We start from the raw sequence: 21,743 nt of genomic DNA, 5'->3' as shown, positions 1-21,743 counted from the left end.
ATAAAATCCTAAACTGACTAAGTACTTATCAATTCTTTCATACCAAGCTCTAGGGGCTTGCTTGAGACCGTAGAGAGCTTTCTTCAAGCTGCACACATGAGTCTCTCTATTATGAATCTCATAACCTTCAAGTTGTTAAATATAGACTTCTTCCTCAATAACACCATAAAGGAAGGCAGTCTTTACATCCATTTGATGTAATTTCCAACATTTGCCTGCAGCAATAGATATAATAGTTCTAATAGAAGTATATCTAGCAACGGGAGCAAATGTTTCTTCATAATCTATGCCTTCCTTTTGAGAAAAACCACGAGCTACAAACCTAGCTTTATATTTCTCTATACTACCATCAGCAGCATGTTTATTTTTAAACAACCATTTAGAAGAAACAATAGACTTACCTTTAGGTCTAGGCACAACATCCCAGACATCATTCTTGATGATGGATTGATACTCTTCATCCATAGCTAGCTTCCAAGATTGTTGGTTCATAGCTTCTTCTGTGCTGGATGGTTCAGACTCAATGATGTTGCACATCATTGCAACATAGTTAGAGAGCTTCTGAGGTCTCTTACTTTCTCTGAAAGTGCCACTAGGAGCTGCAAACGTTTCTACATCTTGAATTGTGCTTCTAACCCAAAGTGGTCTTTTCTTGCTAACTGCAATATCTCTAGGTCCATCAGTTGGAACCAAAGGCTCAGGAGGATCATCATGCTTAATAGGTTAAGGATGCTCAATAGGCTCCCTTTGAATCTCAGGGTTAGTATCAATATCCATATTTTGATTATCATTAACTTCTTTATCATTATCAACAAGAGAACCTTTCGATTTCTTGAAAGCAATATTTTCTTCAAAGGTAACATCCCTACTTACCTCAATGTACCTTTGACCAGGAATGTAGATGCAAAATGCCTTGGAAGATTCACTATATCCAACAAGGATACCCTTCATCCTAGAAGGCTTTAACTTAGTCCTCTTTTCCTTTGGCACATGAACATAGACAGGACTTCCAAAGATCCTTAGGTGGCTGATATATGGTTTGACTCTTGTCAAAGCTTCCTCGGGAGTTATGTTCTTCAAGACACGATGAGGACATCTATTCTGAATGTACACAACAGTCTTGGATGCTTCAGCCCATAAGAAGGTCTGCAGGTCTTGATCGTGAATCATAGCTTTGGCAACTTCAACAATGGTTTTATTCTTTCGTTTAGCTACACCATTTTGCTGGGGATTGTAGGGAACGCATAACTCCCTCTTAATCTGCTCGTGTTATTGGAAATAGATATGATAGTTTGTATAAGCTTTCAGCCAACCCCATTTGAGCACTCATTCATGAAGCTCCTGAATCTAGCGAGCTCTGACATAGAAGGCTCGGTCATCTTCACTATTAGGCACTTCCTTCACTTGAAAGGATGGTTAAAGGTATGCCTAAACTTAATCAATCTCATGATGATGCTTGCAAAGGTTGTGCATTAGGTAAGAACACTAAAATTCCATTTCATAAAAGTGAAAGTAGAGCTAAGGAAAAATTAGCACTTGTTCATTCTGATCTATGTGGACCCATGTCTTGTTCCTTCACCTAGCGGATTTCTATACTATGTTACATTTATAGATGATTTTTCTAGAAAGACTTGGATTTACTTTCTAAAATCCAAAGAATCTGATGAAGTGTTAAGTAGGTTTAAAGAATTTAAAGCTCTAGCTGAAAATATTTCTGGTAAAAGGATTAAAGTGTTAAGATTTGACAATGGAGGTGAATACTCGTCAAGTAGTTTCAATGACGTTTGTGTAGAAACACCACTGTTGATCAACCAAGTGTTGCTATCGATTGGCACATTGCTGGACAAGGCAGAAATGAAGAGGTAGTCTTCATTGTCTTTTGAGTTTGCAACTTCATTCAGGTTGGCCTCTCCTTGCATGGGCGGGTTTTGACATTCTTTACCATAATGTCCAAACTTGTCACATCTGAAGCAACATACACGTGAAAGATCCCTTGGCTTCTTCCTTGAATCTTAAGCAGGAGGTCTAAAGTCTCTATCTCTTTTGAAGTTGTTCTTCTTCCAATGAACTCCCTTTCTTCTAACATGTTGAGATGCAAGCACATGTTGATCTGCTCCATGAGAGCCTTTATGCATTTCTCTGGCAGCAAAGCGTGACTCCTCTTGAATGCAATCTGACCGAAGGCGATTGAAGGAAAGGAATTCAGCTCTTCCACTTATTCTTTGAATAAAAGGATCCCAAGAGTCAGGAAGACCATTCAAAGCAATCATGACAATATCCTTGTCCACAACCTCACTTCCAATGGCGCTGAGTTGGTCCTTCAATTCTAAAATCTTCATGAAAAAGGACATGACTGAATCACCTTTGCTCATTTTGACTTGAAGAAGTTGCTGCCTCAATGTAAGTGTCTGGCTGCTGTTGTTGATCTCATATATCCCTTCTAGATATTTAAACATCTCTCGAGCTATCTTCAATTTGGAGATGACTGGAACAAGATGATCCTTTATGAAATCAATAAGGAACTTCTTTGCTTTGAGAGCATTCTTCTTGAATTGCTTTAGCTCTTCCGGATCCGAAGGTTCAGTCAGATCCATATCTTCCACAAACTGGAACAGCTCTAATTCTTCAAGAGCAAGGAGGACACGAACCTTCCATGATGTGAAATTGAGGGCACCTTCAAGTCTATCCTCTACTTTCAGACCTGTAACCATCTTGCAAAACTACAACAGCAAACTGAAAGTGAAGGGCAACTAATAATCTGATTATTTGAATGAACCTAAAGCTCTGATACCATGTTAATTTTAAGCAATCAAATGTTAATTTAACCAATTAGATTATAATCAAACTGAATAAACAGTAACAGCAATAAAACACAAGACACAAGACACCAATACCCTGGGAAAACCTCCCTCTTGGAGGTAAATGTGATATGTATTATCTCAAATGTAGACAGTTTACAAGGCAATGACATATCTGATTGTTGTTCAAGATATCGGTGATGAATGCAGCCCTTCATTAACAGCAGATGATTAGGAGGAGCATCAGATGTCCAGATCAGATTTGCACAAGAGACCTTATGAAGAACTTTGACAACTTCGCCACAATCAACCTTGAAGAGTTTGCACAATCGCCTTATACAAGTTCGCATGAGGAAGGATCGCTACTTGGAGAGTAGATAGCATTTGATAATGATTGTGTTCAAATGACTTCATCTTGAAGTGGTTATATATCAACCTTTTGGCGCCAATTATCCTCAAGTCAGCTTGCATGTTAATTAAATAATGTTATATTGTCATTGTACATTTCCCACGCTAGACATTTGGGTCCAGCCCAATAGTCATTGAATTGCCTTTCCACGTTACATTTGGGTCCAGCCCAATAATATATTTAATTGCTTCCCACGTTACATTTGGATCCAGCCCAATAACAAATTTAATTGAGATAATACATATGAATTTTAATTGTCATTTGACAACATTAAAATTCGATAATCAGGTATCCGAACTAGCTAACATTTTCAACACTTTTGACTATTTTGGAATTTCATGATAGAACTCGCACAATATTATACTCACAAGCACAAGTACCAAGCTCAAAATAATTACAACAACAGTTGGTACAAACACAAGATCATCTATAATACATGCCTCAACTCACAGCTATCAAGTATGAGAATAAAGCTAATATTATTCCAATGCTAATTATTTTCAAACACTAAAATAATTCCCAGTTCAGTCAACAAAGTAACCAGTCAATGCCAATGAGTGAAAACAGAGTTCCAATATCAGTGATAATTGCACCTGGGGTAAATTTCAGTCTGCCCACAGTCATTCACCAATGTCCAAAACCAAATTACACGCCCAGGCTCAGTTTTGAAAAAGTCTGCCCCTGCGTATAAGCCATTACCAGCACTGCCTGTGACTTAGAAAGTTGGCTGTAGCAAGCGTTCATTCTGTCCTGCAGGCCAACAGTATTCAAACCCTCCATATCCAACACCAATAACTCCAATTGCTATATCGTTCCCATAGACAATTTAGATATCCACTTCCAGCTCCAACAAATACTCACAGCACTTATTTGCAGGTGTGTTAACTAAGGTGTTTGCTCCAGCTATCATATGCGCCCCATCTACTAGACGTGCTCAGTAAACACTAATGGTGCCCGCAAAGAATTGCGCCCAACAGTCTAAACGGCTCCAGCAAAGATCTAACGGACTGCCTCCCCTCATACCACAGTGTGCAGAGAGCTGGAAGTTTGCATAGCTAAGGTGACATGCTGCAGTTCACTTAAGGGAGAAGCTCGATACCTGACAAAGTTGACTATCTTCTGCAATTACAGACCCTTCTGTTTGTGTTGTGCGATCCGCCTAATATTCACTAAATCGCCACTGTGCCTTAGGCACCAAACTCCCCAAGCACAAGATCACAAATTATGTACTGCATTTCCCTGTAGATACTGAAATCGACTATCTGCACTGGAACAATAAATGATTCACACAGTAAAGTAAATATGGACACTTACCAATCCATCCAAAATCCTGCAATGCCCAAACTGTAATATTCTCTGAAAACTGATTTCCTTCATCGCCAAAATATTAATTTAATGCCCAGCAATCAGATTTCCCAGACCTGGTCTTCCACAGGCGTAGTAAATGTTACAAATGAGGATTTTTGTCCCCAAAAGCCAGAAATCTCCAGATTTCTCCAGAAATTCACTCACCAAGATTCACAATTTCCCAGCTGTTCTTTTCAGCATTAAAAGCTCTCTTTTATAACTTTGTATTGGCATGATTCCCAATGCACCACAAATGTGGGATTAATCAAGTTATAATAAAATAATATTATCCCACTTATGTCCCCTCATTTAAGGGAACTTTTAATTTTTCCCTTAAAAACATTAGTCCCAGCATTAATAAATCACTAAAGTTAAATATTTACATTTAACTTTAGGAAGTTTAAATTTAATCGCCAAATTAATTAATGGCTCATTAAATTTACAAACCTGATGACAAATATTGATCACCATAAATACTGGCATTATAAAATGCATCAAACATTTCTTGCCACTGAGCCACAATTGACTTACTATAAATAGTAAGTATCTGGAAACCCTGCCGAAACAACTCCGATTGGCCTAAAACTGATATTGCCTAGGCCAAATCCCACTCTAATCCCTGTAGCATCCTGGTTGGCCCTCAGGACCAAGGTTAAACGGGCTAACGACACATCATCTGATGTCAGGCTAAAAATGGGGACATTACAGCCAAATGTTAATGGCAATATTCCTTAAATCCCCTGCAACTATATATTTTAAGTGATATGTTTTAATACCACTGTAATGTCCTGTACTAAATTTAGATAAATAATTTTAACAAACTTAAAATTATTTAAATTAGAAGCACACAAAGCCCAAATTTGCAACAATGTTTAGCTACAACATTAACAACTCAAAAATATGTCAAAACCAAAACCTTATAAGACCCTAGATTATATTAATGTTTACACAACAACCTTCTCGGCTCAATGTCGAACTAAAGATTTAATTATTTTGCCCTAATCTAACAAACCCCAATGGTACAAATAGGGCTCATCATTAAAGATAAATTCCAGCTTTAAATATCCTTACCAAACTTGACAAAACCTAATATCTTTTGCCTGAATTTAGCCATACCAAAAATATCCCTTACAATCAAACAAATAACATTAAGCCCTAATATTACCATGCAGGTTAACAAATAAGAATAAATTGCAGATTAAAGCATTAGCTCAGATCTGATGAAACCAGTTTGTAAATATGGATTTGCATTCATTGATACCTATTTGAATTGATTACAAACACAAAGGCACTACAGGGCCATGTTTACTTGGTATCTTGAAGACATTACAAATGCTGCTACAGCAACTTCTGTGGTTTGTGCGCTCTTTACCAATGTTCACAACCCTCTGCAAAGAAATTGAGCTTGACCTAGCTAATAACTGCCACAATGGAAGCTTCTGATCAGTCTCTAGTGATGTAGTCCTCCAACCAAAGAGACTTAAACGTAATCACTAAACTTCCCCCATATGAACAGGTCAGGAACACATCCTAGCATGCTGCAAAAGTAAACCAAAACAACAGAGATTGCAAGACGTCACACTCAACAACTACAAGTGTCCTGTAACCTGATATCATTGGTATTTACCATCATTAGAGCTCAAACACAACCTTTGTAATAATTCTGTGTATACCTGCATACTTCTGAAATATGCATTGCTGTTTATGATTATCTGACATAGCATAAAAGATATATTGCCGATTCATGGTGTATTAATATATATGACTGGTTTAATATATGGATATAGGAAATATGTGACTATGATATAAGATGTTATGCGTATTTATTCTGTCTGACTGTTGTAACCAGCCATAGTAGAGAAATTGGAGAATTACAAGTAGGGGAGCAGTGATGGGGTCATCTTCTAGGTATGCCACCTCATGGTATAAAACCAGGGAATCCCATGGGGCCAAAGGGCAAGGGTATTGCCTTTGGGCTTAGAAAGGATTGACTTCCATGGCACCCTATTGTGAATGTGCTCTCTATCATGGTAAATGAATGCATTGAGAATGTTCAATGATGGGAAGTAGGATAGAAGTGGCAAGATTGAGGGGAACAGTTATAAGACATCTCACTAGGTACTCCACCTCATATTGATGGACAGGCCGCATGAGGCCAAGGAGGATAGTGTTCCACCCTTGGGCCTAGGGTAGAGGATCTCTAGGGCACCCTATCGAGTCACCCTATCTTATAAAAGGTTGTTGTACTTGTAATCCCTCACAACACTCAGCATGTTCATCATGACAAGTTCTATGACGGCTCATTAATGAGGAGTTACAAGTTGGCATTCACAATAAAGTGGAGACTATTTTGTGGAGACAATAATGTTAATCCATTTATTGTTACTTTGAAGAGAGAAAATGGGATATTAAATTTGTGTCGTACTAGTGTTATTTTGCAATGTCCCCTAATTGGGTATGCCCTAAGTTTGCCCTAATTTCTTAATTTCCAAGTGGATAAGTGGTTTTAGGAGATTCCTTTCACCCAATTGAAACCCTGCAGCAGATGAGAAACTTCTTACAACAATAATCTCAGAAATCAGATTTGTGAAATCATAACAGAACAGTAATCAGATTAGCAGAACAAAGATCAGATTAGTGAATTCACAGCAGCATTATTAAGAATTAATTTATATATATTTAGACCATAATCAGTAACAAAATTAGTGATTCAATTGTTAGATACTCTAAATATCTTCGACGCTCAACCATAGGAGAGCATAGAGGAAGGTGACCTCGAAGGGGTGTCTCGGACCCTCTACCTTGGGCCCAAGAGCGGATATACCATCTCTCTTGGCCTCATGTGGCCCATGCCATCCAAATGAGGTGGCCTACCCAGTGAGGTGTCCCCTTTCCGTTATCCCCTCATCTTGCCAACCTTCTCCTTCCCTTTTATGATTGGCCCCCCTATACTTATGAGTTATGCATCATGATAGGAGAGAGAGGTTGCAACAAGGTGCCCTGAAAACCATCTCCTCTCGGCCCAAGGGCAGTACCCAATATACCCCCTTGGCCTCATGGAGCCATCTGGTCCCCTCATAGAGGTGACGTACCATAGAGGAATGCCTCATCACCCTACCCCTCTTGCAGACCCTCTTCCTTCACACAACAGTAGTTAGATGGACTGCTTGAGATTATGTCTAAAGATATATCAGAGCCTCTATGCCATCGTTGGTTGCATACACTCCCCTTTCCAAATCTGCTGATAACATATTTATGTGTCTGCTGCTTATACTCAGAATTCTGCATTTTTGGATGGCATCCCATATTCTCCTTTCTGCCCGTTTGTCTGCTCTAAAATGGAATCCACTTCCGCTCTCTTTCTCAAATGAAACCTTCTCCGCCTTATAACTTCCAACGTGAGGGAGAGTCACACCAATTCATCATGCCTTCCCTTTGCAAGGGTCACAACCTTTCACAATTACCACCCCTTCAAAAGGTCACAAACTTTCATCATTTCTGTCCTTAAAGTGACTGCCTTATTTTCTGCCCATTACTTTCTTCTTCCATTAATACTTTCTTAATCCCCATGCTCCATTCTTTATTTCTTTTCTCCATATCCCCCCTCTCCATATTCATTGCTTACTCTTTTTATACCCTCATGTCTCATTGAGGAGACACGTCTCTTTGGGAAGAGATATCCCTTTGAAAGGTCATGCCCCGTCATTGCTGTCTTACTATTTAACTCAGATCTGCACTTCTGATTGTAGATTAAAATTGTTGTTTCAAATGAAGTTATCTTCTCCCTTTTATTCCTCATGTTTGAGGAGGTCACAACTTTTCATTTCATGCCTTTTGACCATTCATTAAACTTAACTAAGTTTTAATTATTTTAATTTTATTCTTTTGTGTTAATTTTAATTTTATTATTAATATTTATTATTGAATCTTATTTCAAAATGGGGACATTACATATTTATTGAGGAGCTTGTTAGATTTTATGAGACCTACAATTTTTCATATAATTTATGTCTTGGCTTTAACCTTATGTTCAACTATCAATTCGGGGACAAAAAACCTTGGATTTTGAAGATCAAAATACAAAAACCCTTGGATTTGAAAAAGACGGAAACCCTTGGATTTGAAGCTCAAAAGACAAAAACCCTTGGGTTTCCTAAGAACATTTCAATTTTAAGTTCGTATTTGTGCTGAAAGCTTTTTGACATTTTGTTTTATTTTCCAACAAGCATTTCTATTTGGAATGGCAACATATTGTAATAGCAGATTTGTCTCATATTTACGTGTTTATTTAATGATATTCCAGCATATTTAAAAAAAAAAATTGCTCCCACATATATATTGTTCATGCAATATATTGCTGCACTTTTCAAGCATTGTTGTTTATTTGAATAATATATATGTAAATCATTATTCATCGCCATATGTTCTCACAAGATATTGGTGGTCAAAAAAATCTCAATAATATTATTTACTAACTGTATAATCTAACCTTGCCCTCGCATGACCTTGGTGGTCAGAATGTGGTAAATATAATTTTTAAATAAATTTGCTGAGGTCATCATCTACCCTATCTCCTAAAATTTGGATTGTTGACGAAATTGCCAATCAAAATTTCTGCCACCTAAAACTGACCATACACTGAATTAAACTCATGTGCAGGCACTTGAGCATATGGAACTAAAGTTATATTTTTCAAAACGGGAAATCCAACAGTTCTATAGCCAACAAATTTATGGAGTGTTATGATTGCTTCTTAGAGATCACTAACGAAAAAATGTGAGCATAAACCACAATTACTTGGCTGGGACTGAAATAAGGCTCTTAAGCTGACTTCATTCGCACAAAACCGGCTATCACTTTCTGGGGATTGTGTAGGCCCATGAATAGCAAGTCGGTTAACGGCATAGCCCGTGAATCCCAGCACTAAGCTTAAACAAACACTGAGATGAATAGCACTCAATTTCTCTATTCAAATTCGCTCAACAGCAAGTTCCAACCTCTGAATTTCTCTTTTCTAGTGACATAATCAACGGATTTGCCTAAAACAGTTGTAAAACCAATCACCCTACATCCATTTACAACCAGCCCAAAACCAAACTAAGTTCTCAACCAGTCACCCTACATCGATTTACAACCGGACCACAACCCAACTAAGCTTCCAACCAATCAATCTACATCGATTTATAACCAGACAACAACCCAACTAAATTTCCAACCCAGATTTAGCAATCTAGCTGGCATAACCCCAAATCGCGATAATTTTCCCACCACAAGACAAAAACCTAACATCATTAAAACCCTAACAAAGAAACAACCTTAGCCATCGGAAAACCATAATCTCATACTTATTATCCATCTAGATTGCACTAGATATTTGTTCTCCCTTGCCTTCGCAATAAACAATGGCCTCAATTAAACGAATAAAGATTCAAATTAAAGCATTGAAGTTAACCTCTAAAAACCTACCAAAATCTGCAAAATTTCCCAGACTAAAGTTGAAAATTAAAAACTGTAATTGCACTTAAACGAAAACAAAATAAATCTACCATCAGACAAAAGGAAAAACTCAAACATAATTAACGCTAAAAAAATCCAAAAGAAAATGGCCATAGACAAATAAAATATAACAATCTATAAATGCGTTGACTTGCAGGAATCAAACCTCAAAACTAAAATAAGATGCTATCAATTTTACTAAATTTTCAATTAATGGCCTACAGAATTATAACTACCTTGAACAGACTAAGCAGGAGCTTGTCCCAGGTTGCATACCTGAATAGCAGGAAAGGAATTTGAGTTTTTGAAGCTCTGGTGCTCGAAGGTATTTAGAGTATCCACGACTCAAATATACATACGTGGTATTGTACGCGAATAAACAAGTGGCAGAAAGCGAAACCACCCCTTAATTCGGCTTTTGAATGCAGGATTTGAAAGATGCTTTTCCTACGAATATATCTTCAGTTATTGACTTAAGCCAATGATCCTGAGTCCTGACGTTTCATCTTATCGAAATAAAGTTAATTAAAGAAATTATCGATGGAGTTATGACTAAAATATTCATTTTTATTTTCTAAGCATCAATTAAGAGAAAAGAATTGTTCATATCACATTTCATCTTATCAAATAAAAATAAAAAATAATTAATTTAGACTTTTAGATGTTATTTTCTTATATATATTTTAATAATTAGATAATGTATAATGTCAAAATGTTATTTGTTAGGAGAATATGAATAGAGTTATGGTCAAGATGTTTTCCTATAAAAATGGTTGTATTTTTTATGAATATATGTGTGGAATATGTTCATGTTGGAGGCACCTAAATGATGATGAGTTCAAATCTTCTACAATACAAGAATATATGTGTGGAATATATTTTATTGAAAGATAAAGATTGATTGATTATAGTGTATAATCAATCAATCTTCATCATTAAAATAAAGTTTATCAAAGAAATTATAAATGGAGTTATGACTAAAAGGTCTCCTTTATTTTAAGTATTAATTATTATGATAAAAAGGTCGTTCACATTGCGTCTTATCAAAATAAAAAATAAAAATTAATAATTTAGACTTTTGGATGTAATTTTCTTCTACATATATTTAATTATTAGACAATGGATAATGTTAAAATATCATTGGCCAAGAGATTGTGGATGGATTTATGATCAAATATTTCCCTATAAAGATCAAATAGAAATGGTAGTATTTTTTTATGAATATATATGTGGACTATATTTTAGTAAAAAAAAAATTGATTTATTATTGTATATAGTATCAAAATGGTTAAAACATTTTACAATGTTATTTTTTTGTGGTGTGGTATTGAGTATATGAATTAATATTTATCATCACTAAACAATTATACAAATTATCGTTTTTAATCAAAATCAATATCTAAAGGATATACATTCCACCAAATTATCACTTCAATTGATTTAGAACAAAGATCTAAGAAACAGACAAGGTAATTATTCTCTGAACCATTCAACTTCAACAATAAACTAAAAATCACTCAACAATAATATTAAAAAAATAAATTTTTACACAATTTAAAAACTCTAAATAATTTAAAGGACTTTAATCTTGACTTTCAATTTTCTAAGAAGATTTTGAACTTAAAATTGGAATTTAGCACTCATGCCAAAGGTTAACTTGAGTACCCCCATGGGGCTACTTCAAATCATCCACAATCAAATTCTAGACAATAGTGTCGTTGGTTGCCTCCTCCCAAAGGCTAGTGTAAGGTCAACTTTGGTGTTTCTTGTAAGGGTAATGTTGGTAGTTCAGAAGATCTGAAGATCTGTCATGAAAAGAATAATTATTTTAGGAAGGTGGTTCTATCAAGGAGAAAATTATGAGATGAAGTGTTGCTTTTTTATTATAAGGCTCATCTATGTTACAATTGTCAATGGATTTCTTGGTAGGCTCTTATGGAGTCTTGTATTAGATTTTTGTCGAGAAAAGGCTTTTCTTTATGGTGGGATTTTGGATATATGTCTCAAGATAACCTTGAATGCAATGATTATGACGCATGTTAGGATGGTTTTGGTTAAATTATTTCTCTTAAACAATCTATATTGTGTCAATGTTAACATATCTTCCATGTTTGTTGCTATTTGGCTAGAGCTTGGGGAGTTAAAGTAGTCATTATGGCTCTGAGTAAACCATGTTGGAGAGTGGGACTTGATAGGGTGTTTGAAGAAGTGATTTTTGGTGTTGGATTTCCACCTGAAAGTTATATTTGTTTATGCATTGATGTCTTTACATGATAAATTCCATTTGTACTCTATTGTGGGTCACAATAATCCCCTTTGAAAATAATAGGCAATTTATAGTTTATCCTTTTTGAAATTTGGCACAAGTGTAGCTCTGTTTATGGAGATAGAGTAGGCTTTTGTGATCAAAGATTCCCTTTTTGATAGTGGTGACGATATTCATCTAGGTTGTAGGTTTAAAAGGTGGATTTTTATTTTTAGTAATTAATACTCTATTGTAAACTTACTTATGTGTATCATTAGGATAGTTTTCACTTCATTCCCTCATATTTATAAGTTGGCCCTTCATTAATAGAGCTACCTTAACATAATAATATTTGAATATTCGAATATATGAGTATGGCCCATTTAGATCAAGTTTGCCAAGCAAAAGAGTCAAAATAAATTATTCAAGATGTTTTCATGTATGAATGATTTTTCTTAAATATATATGTATAAGAGAATGTGTGTTATTATATATGAGAAAGTAAGATTGATGTTAAATTTGGCCATGTAAAAGAAGAGAAAAGAAAAACTAAAATAATAGTAATTATTATTAGATGAATTTTTTTATAGGTAAGACATGGACATGGGTCTAGTCCCATAAATATTAAACAAAAATAATAACATGTAGATCACATCAACCTTTTAATAAGGATGCATCAATTTACAAGTTTCTTCAAGATTTTATCTTTTGTTGATGATCTCAACTTCATTTGGTGCTTGAGATATGGCAAGGGGTTTCTTCCTATTTCCTTTGGTCCATTCAACATCTTTATCAAGCACAATTTTTTTATCGGACTTATCTTATTGTCTTATTTTCCTCAAGGAACAACCTTCCCTGAAAATGCTAATGCCATTGATATGTCCTTAGAAAACACAAATTTCATAGTATTTACCTTTTTTTATGAGATTAATAAGACATCTAATAAATCTCCAACATTAGAAGACTCAAGCCAATGGTTAGATCATGTGAATCTGGTGAAGGGGAAGTGTTTTGCTTTGACTTGTCCTCTAAAAGAGCATGAGAGAAGACCAACTCTATTTGATCACATAGAGGAATGACATGAGGTTGAGGCTCTCCCCCAATCCACTAAGTAGGCTTACCATTGGAGCCTATACACCCTGCTAATTTGCTTGCTTCTTTTGAAATTGAGAGGTAGGATGTTCTATTGAGAATCATTTCCTACACATGAAAACATGTTTTTCATAATCAATTGGCTGCCTCCAACTTTTGTTCCCCACCTTCAGAGAGATATCTATATGAATATCTTTGAATAGGTCCATTTCAACACATAAATACACATAGTTGTATCTTTCATAATTTGTAGTTTTGTTTGAAGTGTAGTGGTGCTTACCTAACTCATTACCAATGGCCCATAAACTCTCTAATTCGCAAAAATTTAGTGGAAGATATGGTTACCTCACCCGAAGGAATGTTGAATAAAAAGTCTTAATTCAAGGTCAACGTATAGGAACCAATATTTTAGGCATAATAAATCACCATTAAATTTCCATGGGCCACCTTTTAGAACCAAATCCTTGTTGTTGATAGAGTCAAATTTGAGTATGAAAAATCTCTTGATGCAGAGGTAATTACATATTTCTTCCTCCATATATTATTTCCACTTTTTTAATCCATGAGTAGATCCATGAGTGCAAGTCACACAACTCTGGCCACATTTTTGTAAATATACATATAAATACATGGTTTTGTACATAATCCTCTTAAGCATGAATGATCCCATCCAAGAGAATCTCATAAACATAAGCAAAGTGTCGAACTGGGAGGGGGCTACTTATATAGTCTTTTTAAGATGGGGAAAAGGAAGTGGAAGGACGTATCGTTGAAGGGGGCACAATAAACTATTTTGATAAACTCAAATAACCAGATGCATAGGCACCTTTAGCTACAACGTCCCTAAAGTAGTGCAACTCACCATTCAACCTCAAAGTCTCCTAAACACAAGTACAATATGAATTAGGGTTTGTGTTGAGTGCAGAGGATATATTGGCATACTAAAGAAGTTCTCACATACATCTAACCTAGTCAGGTGAAAAACACATGGCAAGTGAGAGTATTGATCTGGAAACAATCTCAACAACAAAACTACAAAGTGGCATGAAATTTTCACATCTTGATATGGCTCTCTGTTGATGAAATTTATGTTGACATTATTATTAAATTATTTCATAGCCAACATAACCATAATGTGAAGAAATAATGAAATCATGAAGCATTTCGCACTCTTTCCCGAAGAGTCAAACTTTAAGACATAAAAATGTCAATGTAGTCAACAATAATCATTAGATATGTATGTGTGCCTTCCTCCCTACCCTTCCATTGGATGTACTTCTCATCTCTTTCAAACACCTTTGAACATGCCTTAAAGAAATGTGTGGTGTCGAACCCCGGTTTTGTCAATCTATCCTCTCTATGCCTTCACTTTTAAGCTTGTGATCATCCACTTAAAAAATGTTATAAACCATCCTAGTATGGTTAAAACTTATTAACTCTTCTCCTAAAATCAAATCTCGCCAACCACTAAATAAAGGATTCACTAGCTTTTTGCCTATGTGGATGTAATTAGGTGGTCATGCAATCTTGTTTCATTGCAACCATTGGACAACCCACTTAGTCTCCACCCTTCCCAAGGAATTTGATATCAAATAAAAATTGTTGAATAATAGTCCATCAACATAAGTTGTCTTCTTCTATTGTCCCCATCTGAGGAATGACCAACAATAGGTCCCAAATTATTTTCCACATGTCTATTCCACGAAAAAAAAAAATTCCCATTGTCAACAAATAAAATTTGCATTGAACCTATTGCATGTTGGATGATCAACCCCAACCCAATGAGGAAGCTTTCATGTAAAGGGTTCGCAATAATAACATGTGCATAGTGGAAAATAACATTGTTCTTAAAATAATCTATTATGATATCATAGTTTGCAACTCCCTCATCAACTGTCACCAAGAAATGTGATTGACATTGATGTTCTTCTTTATTACCACAAAAACCCACCAATGTATCACTTTTTGCTACCCATCTAACATAATTTTCCACAACAAATTCATCTTCAAAAAGGTACATGGGAATTGGCCCATCTATACCATGTGTGATTTTATGAGAAGCATACACTTTTCCTACTGCCTCAAAAATGTAGTTGTGCTCCCCCGGGATGTATGCCAATGACTTTCTAACTTGCCTCAAAGTTGTAGAAATTGAAGGACCATCCAGATTCAAGCTAATAAAGCTATGTAATTTAGGACCTCCTCATAACTTGATCATCTCATAAAAGAATTTAGTGGATGTACTATACCTTCCCCATACCTTTGGATGCATGAGGTTGTGAAAGATATCCTTGACAAAATATCAAATTGCATCTTTACCTTGTAATTTTCCTTGTTTATGTGCATCACACACATCCTTGCAAAACCTAAAGACATCCTTCATTTTTATCGATTCAAACAACTTCTCCTTTAGGGATCTAAATCTAATAGAGAGTATAGCAACATTTTCCTTTTCCTACCAAAGAGCTCGCTTTGTTGATCCTTGGTTAGCATTTGAAACCCTAGCAGCTATTTTAAGTTCATTTTGAGTCAAATAGTCTATTCTTCTCGCTCTCCCTATATCCCTCCCATGTCTTTTATTGGCACACCTTGATTAATGATATAAATGCATCATAAAGTCATCACATTCTAGAATCGTCTTACAAAAGTTGCAAGTCAATGCTCTCTTACAATGAATATTCCTATATTTACCATTGTAGACACCTAAAATTTTCATGTTCTTTATTTATTTAATTATTTTATCCTAATTCTTCTATTAATTAAATAAATCTTTATTTATTTAATTAATTCATTTATCCTCTTCTAGCCTTATTTCTCATTTAAATAAATATATTTGTTTATTTAAATTGTCTTTTTTTCTAAATTAAATAAATACTTATTTATTTAATTGATCACACTTCTTCTATTAATTAAATAAATATTTATTTATTTAATTAATTCATTAACCTTTTCTACCTATGACACATGTCATTCATCTCTTAATTCCTACACTACCTACCCTTTCATTATTTTCTTATTTTCTCTACCGACCCTCTAATCTTAACCGACCATTTATCTTTTACACCTCTCAATCTTATCCCTCCATTTCTTATAGTGTCTTCTATATAAGGAGATGCTTCCTTCATTATCAATCCCCAACTACGCTTTCGATTTTTCATATGCAATCAAGCCTACTTGCAACCACATTTCCGTTCTTTGTTGAACTCTTGTGCATACATAAAATCCGAGAGCAAATATATCAAGCAAGATCAATGGAGATAGGAAGAATGGAGATTCAAACCCTATTGGACATGTGATGGTATAATCTTTGTGATTTCATTTGATTTGCATTGTCTTAGGTAATCTTCATATGTTATGGTGGATCTTTGTTGTTGTTACACTAGGGTTTTGTGGTTGAATCTATTTTAGTCTTTCAATATTGTTCCATTATCCATTTTCACCATAAACATTTTGGCACGCTCGGTGGGACATGGATTTTTGTTAGATCTATGTTTTTTGCAAATTTTTCTAACCCTATATTGCGGTTTTGTAAAACAATTTGGGGAATAACCTTGTGATGCTAGAGTTTTGGACACAAAATCAAGATCTTGAAGAGATTTGATCCGATCTCACAAACGGCTACAAATTTTTGCATCAAATTTTGTTTGTAGGTTTGGGACAGTATCAAAAGCTCACAATCCAAAATTCAGATTTTTGGGGGCATATTTGAATTTTCTATGAATTTGTTTTGATTTTTCATAAAAAATTAATTTTGAGAGAAAATGAGCAACTTTTTTGGATTTTCTTATATTTTTTGAAAGCTCTCTGATTTATACACATGATCTGTTCTTTGTGATTTTAATTTTGATGAAACATATTTCCTTAAAAAAAATCAAATTTTTTAAAATTCCAAATGTTGAGAACATGGACACTACAAACAACAATGACACACACAATGACAATATGGACAAATTTTCCGTACATTCGCCAGAAGTGGTAGACTCCATGATGGATCCTCATTTTAGTCGATTGGTTGAGGAAATAATGAGGAGATATAGACAATATTTCTTACAAGTGATGGCACAAAGTGGAGCCAAGATCCCTCATGATTTTGACATGTCTCAAATAATGGAAAATCGACCTTTGCAAGAACCTCAACTCAACATGGATCAAAGGAGGCCTAATAGTGGAGGCAATAGAGGACCACATATTGTTCCTGAATCACTATCATCTTTGTTTCAAAAACCTGAGGTCCTATATACACATGGTCAAGCATATGATACTCATCTTCACAGACCATTATGGAAGTCCTATGCAGAAAAATATACTCAATCACATGCCAATGATAAGGACCAACCACCAAAGCAATTGGATATCCAAAGGCATGTTCAAAATTTGGACACAAGAAAACCCCACGTCAATTTTGGGGGCAACACATTAGAACAAACTCGTGACATGCCTGTAGAGTATGGTATACATGGACAAAACAGATACTCCATTCCTCATCATGACTCTATACCAAGTGGTCTTTATACGTAGCGTCATTATAGACCTCCTCCATATGAACATGTGTATGATCAATGCCATCCATATATGCAACATGCTCCTCCTCCACCCGGTGGTTCAGGCATGCGGTATGGTCCAAGAAGTCGGTCTCCACCTAAGAACAATTTGGAACAACAAATTAAGGACTTACAAAAGAAAATGGAGGACATAAATACACTGAAGCCAACTTACACAATGAGAGACATATGTCCTTATCTGTTTGACAAATGCATTCCAATGCCTCCATTTCCTACACACTTTGTGACACCTAATTTTGATAAGTATAGAGGAAAAGGAGATCCTAAAGCACATATGAGACAGTTTTTCATGACTTGCATTGAAGTGGCAGCAAAAGAGACATATTTGATGAGATTATTCCCACAGAGCTTAGGTGATCAAGCTATGGAATGGTTCTCTCAACTTCCACTCAGAATTAAATCATGGGGTGATTTAGTAGAGACATGTATCCAACATTTCTCATACAACATAGAATCAGTCACCACTTTGTGCAACACCAAAAAAAGGATGGGGAGTCTTTTTCATCATTCTCACAACGATGGAGGAATTTAGCCAACAAATGCTCTTGTGAAATTCCACAAAAATAAATGGTAGAGATGTTCACACAGAATGTCCATAGAGAAATTGGTTATGATCTAAGGAAAGCTTGCTTGTCCACTTTCAAGGACGTCATTGAAAATGACTTAGCAACAGAGAAGGTCCTAATTGAACAAGGAGTAATTAACATATTCAAAGAAAATAAAGAGGACTTTAAAGGAAAAGACAAGCCAAGATTTTGGAATAAAAACAAGAACACAGTCAATGATGGTGTCGTTGATGCCAATACAGTACGACCCAAAATCATTTTTTTCTGGATCAAGCTCTACAAACAATCAAGTGAATACTCAAACAACTCCCAAACCACAAAGGAAATACACCCCATTGGGAGAACCACTTGAGTCAGCTTTCAAGAAGCTAGTGGCAAACAAAATAATAACAATTCCAGATATGCCTCCATATGAGCCAAAGGTCAAACCAAAATGGTGGAATGATGATGAGTACTGCGAATATCACAAGAGCAAGGGCCATAAAACAAGAAATTGTCATCGCTTGAAGAACATCATACAAGATCTTATTGATAGAGGTGACATTGAGATTGAAGGACATTCATCCAATCAAGAACATGAAATGTTTAAGGAACCATTCCCTAAACATGACAAGGGAAAAGCCAAAGCCATAGATGAGCAGACCAACTATACCAGAGCATCCTATAACTTTGATTCAACTGTTAATCACATTTCGATGAACAATTATGTCTCTACCATTATCATCAAGGACAAAACAGCTGAAAATTTTACCCAAAGACCCAAGGTTGTCCTAAAAGGCATTGGACCTTCTTCTGAATCTACCTCCAAATGTAATGTCACAACTCATCGAGGTAAGGTCACTTTGCAAGGTGCTCCGGCTAAAACAACCGCTTCCTCAGCAACCAAACCTGAGTATGACCTTGTAGAACAGTTAGGGAAGACACCCGCGCTTATCTCCATCCTTGAACTTTTACGCATATCCCCACACATAAAGCCATTCTTGACAAAACTTTGAGAGACACTTTCATCCCCACTGATCTGAACGTGGACCAGTTTCAAGCCATGGTGGGATACCTTTCTGTTCCACATTCCCTTACATTTACAGAAGCTGACGACACATCCGTAACCTAACCACTAATGCACCTTTACACATTGAAGCCTCCCTACACAAACATCGAATAAAATGAGTCCTGGTAGATGGAGGAGCTGGTCTCAATATATGTACTTTGAACACAATAATACAATTGGGATATTATGAAAAAAGTTGTGAATTCTACACATGTTATCACCATCAAGGCATATGATGACGAAGAATGTTCATCCAAAGTCACAATCACCTTACCTCTCAGAGTAGGGCCAATAACAAAGGATGTGGTTTGTCAAGTCCTAGACCTCGATCTCACATGCAACATATTGCTAGGACGTCCATGGATTCATCAGATGAGCGCAATCCCATCTACATATCATCGATGTATCAAGTTTCCACACAATGGAGTTGAAGTGACCGTCAAAGCTGACCCAAATCCATTCATATATTGCAACAATCTGTGACCTAGATCAGAAATAACAATACCAGTCAATCAAGAAGTTGTTCCATCTTCAACATATGTGGATCCAGAATCCTTGAAAGCTTCTACATCAAAACAAACAGAGCTCAAAGAAAAGTTCAAGATTAAAGACCTGGGATGTGGTGAGTATATCTTTCATGTTGATCAACTCCCACTATCTCCAAAGACATTCAGTCGATAGGAACAATCTATAAACAATTTGCAATGCCAAGGAATTGGGTACGAAGCACCTAGTGTTGTCGCTACTAAGTGTGAATGTGAATCTCCTCTAGTGGTGCAAGCAGCTCTTGGTATCAATAGTCCTAAGAGTGGTTCCAACAAAGAATATATTGAGCATATCGCCAACCCTCTTGAGAACTCACATAGCCTTACCATTTCATCCACTCCTTCCATTTCCACTCCACTTCCAGACTTGGATCAACAAGAATTACAAAAGCCCTTACTCATAGGGGATCAAAAATCAAGCTTTGAAAAGAAAAATCTAAAAGTCAAAAATAAAGAAAAGTCCTTTAGTCTAAATCAAAATCAAAAGCTATTGGACTCTGCAAAAATAAAAGTCAAGGATAAAAATCTTATGAAGCAAAAGGAACAAGAGTTGATCTCCCCTAATATCAAAATAACTGGGGGCAAAAGTTCTTCAATTTTAAGTCAAAAAACATACTTGTTGATCCTAAGTCTCCATCATGCTATCCTACTTTCACTTCTTTTCGCAATCATAAGCCTTCATCACTCATCCACTTGTTCCACACATCCTTTCCCTTCTGGTGATACATCATTGACCTTTAATGGAGCTTCCTCTAGGGACTTTGTTATCAGGGATGCCCACACTTCTTTAGGTGACATGCATTTGGGCCTATGTAGTTCACACTCTAGTAATTTTGCCTTAGTTCCTTCATCAAGGAAGACAGTCACTCGAGATACACATCATTCAGTCAAGGAACGATGCAACTACAATCATAAGGTTAAGCCTCATACACTTGAGGTGGGTGACTTAGTTCTTAAGGAAAATCCTAAAAATCACCAAGACAGACAGAAGAAGGACAAGTTCGAACCAAATTGGCTTGGTCCCTATGTCATCACAACAATCTATGGATTGGGTGCATATCATCTTTCGACACCAGATGGAGAACCTTTGGAGGATCCTATCAACAACATGCACCTGCATAGGCTTTGCACATAGCTCTTTAGAATATCCTAATTCAAAAATACAAAATAAAAAAAAAACCTAAAGAGAAATAAATTCGTCCAATGGTGAAAACCACTTCGGTGGCGCCCTGGGCAAGTACTATGGTGAAAACCAGGTCACCGGATCCATGCGTAGAGACATTGCTCCTTCCTCCTTCAAGATTCAATCTCATCCTTTCACTTTGCACACACTCACAACCTATCCATCCATAATAAACTTACACATTCTCATCATGGCTTGTTATTGATCCACCTAAGATTGGTTAGACATTCATAATAAACCTCCCTTTTCACCCTTTCCATCCATAATAAATCAGCTCCTATCTGTGGCTAAGACAAATCCTATGTCTAGTGATGGGTGTGGAACTAAGAGCATCACACGTTCTGAGGAGTACAGTTTCTTCCAGTTTTCTTCAGTCTATCCGCACACAATCCATAATAAAGCAACATTTGCATCACAAATCAGCAATAAGGTTTCACGTTCTCCACAATAAA

The 21,743-nt window shown here is 36.0% G+C and overlaps 1 protein-coding gene across 6 annotated transcripts in view; it reads right to left on the bottom strand.

Moving 5' to 3' along the window:
• The window catches only part of LOC131055884 (uncharacterized), a 54,111-nt gene extending 43,595 nt beyond the window's left edge, over window positions 1-10,516 (bottom strand). For 2 of the 6 annotated variants that reach the window (XM_057990240.2, XM_057990225.2), the window contains exon 1: window positions 10,287-10,511. The gene's annotated coding sequence lies outside the window, so the exon portion shown is untranslated. Of the gene's footprint in view, window positions 1-10,286 lie in introns of all 6 variants that reach the window. The other 4 variants (XM_057990233.2, XM_057990219.2, XM_057990206.2 and 1 more) reach the window with 3 other exon arrangements.
• Between the last annotated feature and the right edge of the window lie 11,227 nt (window positions 10,517-21,743).

The sequence above is a fragment of the Cryptomeria japonica genome, chromosome 8, assembly GCF_030272615.1.
Source record: "Cryptomeria japonica chromosome 8, Sugi_1.0, whole genome shotgun sequence".
Taxonomy (NCBI): domain Eukaryota; kingdom Viridiplantae; phylum Streptophyta; class Pinopsida; order Cupressales; family Cupressaceae; genus Cryptomeria; species Cryptomeria japonica.
Note: the sequence above shows the minus strand (reverse complement) of the source record. Positions and strands in the feature narration are given on the sequence as shown.